Genomic DNA, 12,017 nt, shown 5'->3' with positions numbered 1-12,017 from the left:
TGGCTGAATTAGAGAATTAAGTGAGATGCCCTTCATGTAAGGTGTTTCAATTGAGAATAATCTCATGCCTAAAAGGGAAAAAATATCCAAAGGAACAGAGAGGGGAGTCTGAAGGAGAGATGGCAGGGAAGATGTACTGTCAAGAGAGCTGGAAGCTCAATACGGGTGGCAAGGATGGAGAAGTTAATGGCGACATATATTGTGAAAGCTCACATCTGAACTTTGCTTATATAAGTATCTTCCTCCCTAGACATTAATAGGATTTCTTAACTACTATTCATTTATAAGATCTTATTAGTCAACTATTTTCAAGAATTTATCCTACAGGAAAGAAATTGACTTGCAACACCCTTGTAGCAGTTCTCTAGTTTGGTGAAACTTTTATTGACATAATATAATTTCCAGAATTCTTATTCGGGGTCCAGAGAGATGGATAAGAGCATTTGTTGCTCTTGCAGAGGACCTTGGTTTGGTGTCTAACATCCATGTGGTGGCTCACATCCATCAGTAACTCCATTCTAGGAGATCCAATACCTTCTACTGCCCTCCTCTAGTACCACACAGGTGCATGATACATATACATACTTGTAGGCAAAGTACTCATATATGTAAAGATTAAAAAAGCATAAGTGGAAAAATATTATTTATCTTTTTGTACCCAATTCTATCACTATACTAGAGTTTGATTTTGATTTTTTTTTCTTTCTGGCAGTGTTGTGGATTGAACGGAGAGCCTTGCACAGGTTAGTCTAATAATTGAGAGCTACATTTCCTGCCTTTAAACTTTTACTTATCTCAAATAATAATTCCTTATTTCCTATTTTAGTGATCATTTGACTGTTTTGCTTTCCTTTATAGACATCTTATAAGTAGAACAACTTGTTCTTTCTCTCTCTCACACACATACACAGACACACATACACAGACACACACACACAGACACACACACACAGACACACACACAGACACACACACAGACACACACACAGACACACACACAGACACACACACAGACACACACACAGACACAGACACACAGACACACAGACACAGACACACAGACACAGACACACAGACACAGACACACAGACACAGACACACAGACACAGACACACAGACACAGACAGACACACACAGACAGACACACACAGACAGACACACACACAGACATACACACACACAGACATACACACACACAGACATACACACATAGACATACACACAGACATACACACACAGACACACAGACACACATAGACACACACACACAGACACACACACAGACATAAACACACACAGACACACACAGAGAGACATACACACACACGGACACACACAGAGAGACATACACACACACAGACACACACAGACACACAAAGACACGCATACACACACACTATTCACTCTGTACTGAAGGACTGTCAATCATGGGGCATGATGCTATCTACTTTGACCATATCTCTGTTATTCCCTGTCTCCATCTTTCTTTCTCTTCATCCTCTTCTGCTGCTTCTATTAGAAAAAAATAAGTATAACATTTTGCAATTCATTATACTCGTACTGATTTCTAGCCCCCTTATAACTTTTAATTTGCAATACTTGTTTTATTTTTATTTTAAGTCAAAGCATTTCAAATGATTTTGCATTAATTTCTGTTTTAATAATGTTGACTGCCCAGGCTATAGAAATATAAATAACTATGAAGGCACAGAACATATCTGGACCAATAAAATATTAAAAACAATGTAAAGGGGTTTGTCTTGATAATGGTTATAACTAGTTAAAATGTTGACTCATTTTAAGTGCCAGATAGGCCGGCATATGGCAGCTTATATCTGTAATCCTGACTGTATGGAGGTAAGCAGAATTGTGAGTTTGTAACTTATAGACCAGTCTGGTGGAATTCCTGGTGCATGTCTACACATGTTTTAATATCTTTTTGTTTTCTTTTTACAGAAATGTGCTGTTTTGTTATACATTTATTACAAAGAGTCTCACTAAAAGAAAATATCTCAAAAAGGATGCCAAGCTAAGAACCTCCACCTGGAGAACTGGGGGAAGGCAGGGCAATGTAAGTTTTCTGCTTGCCCAAGACCTGTGGAAGATATAAACAGAATCAGCCTAAAAATGGCTGATATTACCCAAGCCTGAAAAGGGCTCAGAGAACACCAAGTCACCCCTGCTAGAAAGCTTAATCAGAGCATCTTAACAGAGCTCCTAAGCAGGCTTGGCAGTTCAGGATTTTGTCTTCTGGTTGTTTTCTTTTCCACTTAGAATATCAACGTCAACATACAGCACCCTCTGGCCATACTTTAGCAGTTCCAGGATGGCCAAGACGATCTCGATCTCATTGATGTAACAGAAACCTGATATGTCAGACTTCTTTACATGATGCAGCCCCCCCAGCCTGCCTCGCAGTGATGTCCCTCTGATGTTTATCAAGTTTCACAGCACTTTCCAAGGAGCCGCCAATAGACAACTGACAACTCAGACAGGCCATTGATTACCAGACAGTCCTCACCAACGCTGAATCTCTGCATTGCTGTATTCAGACACGTTATCTGGGCGAATAGAGCACAAGAATTTAATGTAGTCATCACTGTGGGACTTGGTCATCTCCTCAGCGTTGGCTCTGTGAGGACGATAGATTTCCAGTTTTTGGTAGAGATGTAGTTGAGCGGCAAATCGAGAGTCATGTGGATTTGGTGAGGCTTCATTGGGTGGCCCTGTCCATAAAATAGTTTCCAACATCCCTGTTAACAGACATTCCTCTTGCCCTGAGTCTGTGCCATCTTTCTCACCACCCAGTGCTCCTGCCAGTCTGATGTTTTAATATATTTAGATGGTGATGCTTTAAATGGCCTTTGACAAATTCTATACTAATTTCTATTTAAGACAAGGAAAGAAAACAAATATGGATAAGGAACATAAAATAATGAATGGACTGGAAACAGAAGTAAACTTATTCAACAATAAAACTGTATATGTGTGTTTATGTGTGTGTCTGTATAGAGCACAAATATCAGCATGCTTTTAATTGAATTTTGAGGAATTTCTTCAACGAAAGATAAAAGAATTTTTATTACCAACGCAAGTATAATGATCTGAGTTCAGAAGTAGTGAAAAATGTAATGAGACCCAGTAAAGAAATACTAATTATAAATATGTGTGAAGGGAAACTCAACTTCAGGGGTTTGCTCTATGAGGGATTTCAGTCAACAACAGAGAAAACACTATCACCTGATATCTAAGTTGTTATTTGTGAGAGTTTACTCTGATGTCTGCAGCATGAGGACTGCTTTCCTACACAGTTCTCAGAATATATCCTTATCATTAGTGAATCATGGTCTATCTGTTAGCAATTCCTCTAGGAATTGCTTCGCCCAACAGTTACCAAGCTACATCTTGCATCTCCACCCACCAGCTATGAGCCAGGAGCCAAGCATATAAGAACAGCACTGGTTTTTCCCTCCCTCTCCCCAACTCCCCTCTCTCCTCCTCTCCCTTCCACTTCTTCCTCTCCTCCCCCTCTTCCTCCTCCTTTTACTCCCCACTCCTCCCCTTCTTCCCCCTCCCCCCCCTTTTCTCCCCCTCTCCCTCCTGAGTACTGAAATAAGAGCCAGGCATGTTGGTGCATACCTATACTCCTAGAATTTGAAAGCAGGCAGGAGGATAAAGGCCATTCTTGGCTACCGGAACTGAAACTGTTCATATTGTAGAGGGAAATAATAAAATTAATAATAATAAAGCAATAAAAAACAATCCAAAGTTGCAGTGAGGAAAAGTGCCTGGAAGCGGAACTGACTATAGAAGTGCAGAAGTCAGCCGAAGAGAATTAGAACTCTCTAGAAGGGATCTAACCTAGGCCAATCTGAAGATCTGCTCTGACATTCAGAATCTTGCCAGACTGCCAGTGTTGGCGTGATATGTTGGAAGGTGTGCTCCAAAAAAGTTAATTTGATTTCTGAAAGCAGACGGGGGGGGGGGGGGGGGAGGGGGGGGGCGGGTGTTCCGGTAACTGGAGGTCCTTTCCTTTGGCTGGGGACCCAGCCTATGATGGGGCGGAGACAGGAGCTGTGTTATTTTCAAGCGCTCCCGCTCCAGTGCCAGGTAAAGCTGAATGAGAACAGACATGCCCACGAAGGGATTTTCCTGAGGTGTGTTTTGTAAAACCTCCTTTCCACCTTCCCCGTGAAAACCCCAGCAATGTTTATATTCTCACCAAGGTTTTGCGTGGGAGGATTCTGGAAAGCATCAAAGGCAAGCTGCGTCGGTAGATCCTGGCCCTGACAGACGAGGAACAGACACAAAGCCAGCTATATGACTCTGTCCTTCTCCTTTAAGGCAGTTTGAAATATGAGTCATCTTGGAAAAGTCCTTGCCCTACTTTTGACCACAGTTCTAGTGACCTGCACAAATGACAGGCCTCCCAATTCCTGTAGAGGCGAATCTAAAAGGAAAAGGCAAAGACGATTCCAGAACTGAAGACGACAAGCCAGGAAGCATAAAGGAAATATCCAACTATTTTAGCAGAGTAACAAACACTAAAGAGTGAAATCGTTTAAATGGTCACTTCACAGCCTGATAACAGCACCTTTCATCCATTTATAAATACCCGATGACGGCAAAAGTGTGAGAAAATGACTTCTTTTATTTGATATTGGGCAGTAACTGTACTGCTAGGAGAGGCAAGGCAGAGTTTTATTTATTTAAAAGTCCAAGGAAGCATTACCATTGCTCAAAAATAAAATAAAATAAAATAAAAAATCACAATTCTGGGAGTTGACTCTAAAAGTAATCAGTTACTGATCTAAGAAATGTCCGGGGAAGAGTGTTTATTGTAGAATTGCTTAGGGGGATAATGGCTGGGAAGAGGTCAGTGTCAAACGTGAGGTGGTGGCGAGAGGATTTATGGTCTAAGCATATTAAAAAGTGCGGTGCGTTGTCAGGGATGTGGGGTTGACAGTTATTTGCTGAGAATGGACAGGTTCCTGGGATCTGTTTAGTTTTACAAAGGCAACCCACTTAACAACATCTATTTCTGACACCGGTTTCCCAAGATTTCTCTCTGTCTCTGCAGCAGGGACGCAGAGAACATGAATCACATAGACCGATTTCTTACCTGCTACTTCAGGTTCTGTACATACATGTGTATATATTACATGTAGCCAGTGTGTATATGTTCAGGAGGTGAAACTGTGGGGGCTTATAATCATGTCTGCACTGTATGTATTCTATTCTTTAAAGGAGAGAGGACTAACTTTGATGATGATGATGAAGAAGAAGAAAACGTGACCCATCTGACTCTCAGGGACAATAATAGTTTAATATTCCCTGAAAACACTCACTTCATTTCCCGTAACTTGGTACCTTTCATATTTAAGATGTGGCAGTTGGCTCCCCCCCAACCCCAAACCCTTAGGGAGCCGCATCGTTCCTTGTAGCTTTGGAAAGAAAGCGCTGTGGGGAAGGAGAGAGCCCCAGGTGTGTTTACAAGTAAGAGCACATTTGTTTTGGCATCTGTTCTGACAGAGTCTCGCCAGGGAATTTTAGTGTGTGATTCTGAGAAGCGAACAAAGGAATGAAGGAAGAGCTAGAGGAAAGCAATTGGGAATGTGTGCTCATAAACACACTCAAACAGGGCACACATAAGCACACAGACGGGGCACACATAAGCACACAGACGGGGTGCTGAAACTGGGCCAGAACACAAGCACAGAGTTCGTCAGATCACTTGCCTTAATTTTTATTCATGTCTGACAAGCTGACTTATGTTTAAAATTTTTATTTTGTATGCATGTGTGTGGGAGGGAGGGGACGTGAATGCTGTAACAGGGACGTGGAGATCAGAGGACAAGTTATAGGAATAAGTTCTTTCTCTCTACCATGTGGGTAATGGGGATTGAACTCAGGTTGTCCGGTGTGGGCAGGCATCTTTTGCAGTAGGCACCTTTACCCGCTGAGCTTTTCAGCCTGAGGTACTCTCTCATGTAAACCTAAGTTTAACTCCTTAAAATACCTTTCAATGTGGCTGTCTCTAAAGAGATGAAAAATTACTCTTACAGTGTTAGGGACTGAGAAACACAGAATAAGTACATTAGACATATAGACCAATGTCTAACCAGAAATGTGCTGTGCTGGAGAACTGTGTGCGTGTGTATGTGCATGTGCGTGTGCGCGAGTGTGTGTGTGTGTGCACACATACTCATATGTGTGCATATGAAAGTAGAGGCCAGAGGGAAACCTTGAGCATCATTTCTTAGGTTCTGTATGCCTTGGTTTTTGGCTCAGACTGTCTCTCTTGACTGGATCTCCTATTGAGTAAGGCTGGCTGGCTCGTGGATCTGCCCAGCTTTGACCTCCCAAGCATCACAAGATTATAGGCACAAGCTGCCAGGCCCAGATTTTTAACCTCGGTTTCTGGGCACTGAACTGAGATCCTTATGTTTCCATTCCATACTTTACCAACCAAGCTATCCTTTTGGCCTAATTAAAACATCTTTTAAAGAACACAAAGTGACAGTCTAGAAAGAGGAGCCGGTTGAGTCTTCACTGTAGAATACAAAAAGGAGGATGGGATCTTCCTGGGAGCAAATCTTATCAGCATGCGAGCGAGTCTGTAGGTCTACTTTGACGAGATGGCTGATTACACTATGAAGTACTAGAAGCTGCTGTGGCTCTGTTCCTATGCAGATGTGCATGTGTGTGCATGCAGTGACTGGGTAAGGTGTGTTGTCTCCGACGCATGCGCATTTGCTCGGACAGCTTTGGTAGCAGAAACACTGACCTGCCAATGTCTCTGCTTACTTCTTGGATTTGTCTGTTAATAATAGAATTAATCATTGCTTTAAAAAGAAGTACTAACACAATCTACAGCGATAGGTGAGATGGAGCAAGACATTCAGCAAAATGTGTTCTCACGAGGTTCTGAGAGCTGGGTATTGAGAGAAGAAGCGATCGGGTACAAGGACAAGGAGGATAGTGACTTCTGTTATTTATGCTTTTGACCCCTAATTTAAAAATTGCTGGCTATTGCTAAGAGCTTAATACTTTACTTTTTTTTTTTTTTTTGCATGCTTGAAATTCCTTATCATGTATGTCTTCTTCATTTCCTGTAGAGGAAGGAAGGGATAGAACTGAGAGATAAAGTAGACAATAAGAGCAGCTTAGTGGCCTGTAGCATCCTCCTTTCCTTCTTTCAGTGTTTGACTGCTGTTTAGGAAATAACAATGTGCGACACATAACTAGGGCAAAGGCGTCACTGCTCAGCACTTCACCAAAGGCAATCCTGGACCAGCATCACTGTAGCACCTATGAAAAGATACTAGAGGGTTTGCTGTGCAAAAGACGCCAAAACACACCGACCTTCTTCAGCTTCTTCTTATTATTTTGTCTTATGTTTGGAAGACTTGAGTTTTAACTTGATTCTGGACCTTCACAAATTCCACAGTGAAGTGTGTGTGTGTGTGTGTGTGTGTGTGTGTGTGTGCGCGCACACACACACACACACACATGCGCGCGCGCGCATGCATAAGGAGCTCATCCATTAAACTTAAGACCTATCAGCCATGTTTCCCGAGATAGGGTCTCTCATTGGGACCTGCGGCTTCTGGTTTCCTAATTCAGTTAGATTCACCGGCAAGTTAACTCCAGGGATTCTCCTGTGTCTGTCTTTCGAGCACTGGTTTACAAGCATGCACTACCACCAAACGTGGGTGCTGGGGATCAGACTCAGGTCCTTACACTTGCACTATAGGTCCCTTACACCACCAGCCCCTCCACAATAACTCTGATCCTATCCAGACCTGACTAATCAACCAGACCTGACCAATCAACCAGCCCCTCCACAGTAATTCTGATCCACCCTCTCCAGACCTAACCAATCCACCTGCCCCTCCACAGTAACTCTGATTCTCTATAATCATGGAACGTAACTTCATTATGATTTGCGAAAGTTACTAGCTAAAAATTTGAAAAGGTGTATACTACAAAAGAGACAATATTGACTTAAACGGGGCCCCTAACCAGGAAGTAAGATAACGCCAGAGTAAAAAGAAATAAAAGTAAGAAAGGAGTTGAGTGCAGCAGAGAAAACACAAGCAGAAAACACCCCAAACCCATCCATGCAAATACGGTTCTGGAGGCCATTAGGTTTCTCCAGTGAGGAGTGGTTGAGTGGATAACGTGTAGAATTGTCTTTGGCTGTAGAACTTAGAATCTGTCCTGATCCTTCCCATCCAGCATCAGAAGTTGAGATGCTGTCATTCTTTACACAGAAACTTAGATCCTGGATAGAACAGCAAATCCAAACAGCTCATAGCCAGAGCGCTAATCACATAACAGCGAGCCTTGCCTGGAAAGTAGTCACCAATGTTCTGGGGTAGGACTTGGCTTGCCCATTTGGTGACAACCATGCTGTGGACCCACTTTTATTCTCCGGGCCAGACAAAAAGGATTGCACCACATTTTAAGGCCAGTGGAGAAAAAAAGTCCCTTAGTTATCCACTTGATCTCAAAAACGAAATATTTCAAATTGCAGAGTTAAACAACCCTGTCCAACGTAAACAAAACCTTAAACGATTGAGAGTTTGATTGGCAAGGGACTAATTTATTATAATACTTTTGCTAAGTGGTAACAACAAGCTATTTTCTTGGAGTAGACCTAACCTGGGGTTTTGCCAAAGAAGAAAGAAATCCACTCCTTTGTAAACATTTGGTTTGCCTTCTGGGAGCTCTGCTTGGGCGGGATACATTGTATTCAGTTGCAACTCTCTTGTGTAGTAACTTTGGTACTTTGAGACAAAGAATTTAACCTTTCTGAGATTCAGGTCATCCCTTTGTAAAGTGGGGGTGATAATATGTCACTGAGTACCGCTGGGTATGATTTAATGATTCAATGGCACATTGTGAATGAAGGCCTTTATGAGTTGCTAGGTGTGGTGCTGATGCGGAATCCAGCACCACACCTGTTTTCTTGCAGCAGAATCTCATCCTGCGGCCTGGTGGGAAGGAGATAAGGTCTCACCTCAGCTCTATTCACATTTAATCAGGCCTGTGAGTCTGGACCAGAGATAAAGAAGAGGACCTTGAACTGGCAATCCCGTTACCCTTTCAATAGGAAGAAAACTGAAATTCCAGGAAAAAAAAAATCAAGAGTTCTCTCCCATGAGGGAAGAGTCTCTGTGCCTAAATGTCAGGGAAAGCCACAAGTTTAAAGGCATTTCTCACATCTGAATCTTTATCTAGACCTGTATTTTCTCATACTTTGACCATACTTCAATAAGCTGACCTGTGCTTATTGAAGTCTAAAACATGGCTAGTCAAACTGAAGTAATGAGGTAACTTGGTGATAAGATACCTTTCCAGAATGTGTGTGGTCCTGGGTGAACTTCATCGTATAGCCTCTTCCTAAACACACACACACACACACACACACACACACACACACACACACAAAGGGTAGGGGGGAGAGAGAGAAGGAGGGAGGGAGGGAGGGAGGGAGGGAGGGAGAGAGAGAGAGAGAGAGAGAGAGAGAGAGAGAGAGAGAGAGAGAGAGAGAGAGAGAGAGCAATAGTCACTATAATCTCTGTCCATGTAAAAGTAAAATAAGTTGTTAGGTTTTCTTACAGAGAGTCAAGTAATAATAGTATTTGGGATCCATTTGATTGTTTAAAAGATATTGCTGAAGTAATTTAATGCTTCTTTTTACTTTTTCAAATAGAGTTAGTTTAAAATCTATAATTTTACATTTTGTTACATTTTGTATTTCTTTTCTCTTTCTCTCTTAACTTTTTGTTGGTTCTTTGTGAATTTCAAATCATGATTCCAATCCCACTCATCTCCCCCTCCCCTTGTACCTGTCTTCTACCCTTACACCCTGTGTCACAGTGTATCCCACAGTATACCCTTTTTTATCTACACTTCTTTGCTTGCAAATGTTTGTTGTAATGACTCGTTGGTCAGTAGAAGCGAGACCTTTGGCTTCTGCTACTCTACCAATACTGGAACTTCACTGGGACTCCTCCTGGATATCTTGTTGTTGCCCCGTGTCATGGAGATCCTGTAGTTTTGGATCTGTAGGACACGCCCCTTTGTGGACTCCAGCAGTTCATTAGCGTGGTACATATTAGGGTTTGCCAATTCAGAGTCCTGAATCTGGGCCCAAGAGATATGAGCTGGTCAGCTTCCTGGCTCTCCTGCTGCTACACTCTGGAGCCGGGTCACCAGGAACCCACCCCAACCCCCAACTCAAGAGTTAGCTCTACCCTGCTGCTTAGGTGAGATACTTGGTCTGCTCTGTAAGCTACAGCTGATGAGGGATGGGAACAGCTCTCTTGCTCTTATGACTCCAGGGCCAGGTTTCCCACCTGCCACAGAGGTTGTGGGGCAAGAGGGTGGGGGGAGGCGTCTCTCCTTTGTTCATGCCCTCCTCCCACCCCCCACCCCCCGGAGGTGAGTGGCACTGCAAGCCTTCCCACACTCTCCCACAGGCTGGCTCACCTGCCACTCTGTTACTGTGCAGACTGTTGTCCTGAGTACCGCTGCTGGCAGGGGACAGGGGCAGCTCTCCTGGCTCTCTTGCACCCAGGGCCAGCTCTCCCACAATGCCTAGGCAAGGAGTAGGGTCAATTCTGCGCAGTCCTCAGACAACGATGATCACTTGGCCTTTGGTGGTAGGTAACAGACTCCTGCTGCTGCAGGGCCACGGACAGACGCTATTCCCTTGGTGGCACAGGCCAGAACCCCGCCATGGTCCCTGGTGGCATCACTGGCTACTCACATCAGGCTGTTCCTCAATACTTTTCAGTCTCCAGTTCTGCCTGCCTCTCTTCACTGTACCTACATCCTTCTGTTTCTTTTTCTCTTCCACTTTACCACTTACATGTTCCTCTTAGTGGCACAGGGATCTATCTCTGAGTGTCTGGGATCGTCTCAGAAGTGGTCTCAGGAATGCTATGTGCCTGTGCATTACAGCACCAGGCAGGGGTTATCTTAGCCAAGGGCTGTTTCCCCAGGCCTGAGTGATGCTAGACTGGTGCTTATCCCAGCTTAGCTCCTGGTCCAGGCCTCATGGTCATCTTGGGCTAGCTCCTTACCCTGACCTGCAGGAGTGGCCCCATGTGAGGGTCGTCTGTTTCCGGTTTACTCCTGCCAAGGTCCCCATGGTTCCAGGTGTGGTTTTTCTAGTCTCTATCTTGCCTTTCTTCCTGGTAATCAGGCTCTCGTCTTTTTTTTTTTTCCCCCCAGGGAGTGTCAGGCTACACCCAGTCAGGTGTTCACGGGTCAGAACACTGAGCAAAGGTGTAGCCTCTCTCCTCTCTGCCACCTGCAGACGCACATGTGACAGAATACTCACACCTGCAATGCTTCTATGGGCACCATTTTGTTTCTTGTGTGTGTGTTTTTTAAACAAACAAAAAACAACCCCCCCCCCCAAAACAAAAAGAAAAATATCAGGGTCTTGCTCTGTTGGCCTGACTGGCCTGGAGCTAACAGAGATCTGCCTTTGCCTCCTTAGAGCTAGGATTCCAGGTTTGGGCCGTTGCATTTAGCTAATATTTTGTATTTCTACAGCACAACAGCATTTGGGTTGTCAGGAAAGATCTGAGTCCTCATATGGCCTCTGTGTCTTGTGGTTTCAGCCATGTTGTGTGAGCAGAGCTCATGGTTTCTCTGCATGAAGTCCTGGCTTTATGTCCAGCAGCAAGCCAAGAGACACGCCATATTGACTTCTGTGAAAACCTTCTCATTTGGGGGAGCAGGGGTTGAATGTGGGAAAAATATATCCATATGTGAAAGTGTCACAGTGAAACCCATTATTCATAATCAATACATAGACGTAATAGATAATAAAAAAATACCCTCTCAAATGAAGTGGTTTCCAAACCAATGGGATTTGTGACATTTTCCTAATGACCCACTGAACTTTTCACTCTATTACCCTCCTTTGACCCTCTCTAATTAGAGATAGGAATCTTTCAAAGGCAAACAGTGAATCAGACTTAGGTTAAGGAATA

General features: G+C 43.5%; 1 non-coding gene and 1 pseudogene across 1 annotated transcript; both read right to left on the bottom strand.

Moving 5' to 3' along the window:
• Positions 1-2,235: 2,235 nt before the first annotated feature.
• LOC147000673 (histone deacetylase 1 pseudogene) lies at positions 2,236-11,164 on the bottom strand (annotated as a pseudogene).
• An 85-nt stretch (positions 11,165-11,249) lies between these two features.
• LOC115029636 (small nucleolar RNA SNORA17) lies at positions 11,250-11,380 on the bottom strand. The gene has a single exon (XR_003835201.1). It is a non-coding gene; the product is annotated as a small nucleolar RNA SNORA17 (small nucleolar RNA).
• Positions 11,381-12,017: the final 637 nt, after the last annotated feature.

The sequence above is a fragment of the Mus caroli genome, unplaced genomic scaffold (assembly GCF_978045245.1).
Source record: "Mus caroli unplaced genomic scaffold, Mus_caroli_1 scaffold_17, whole genome shotgun sequence".
NCBI lineage: Eukaryota > Metazoa > Chordata > Mammalia > Rodentia > Muridae > Mus > Mus caroli.
This window is presented reverse-complemented; position numbering and strand designations above follow the sequence as displayed.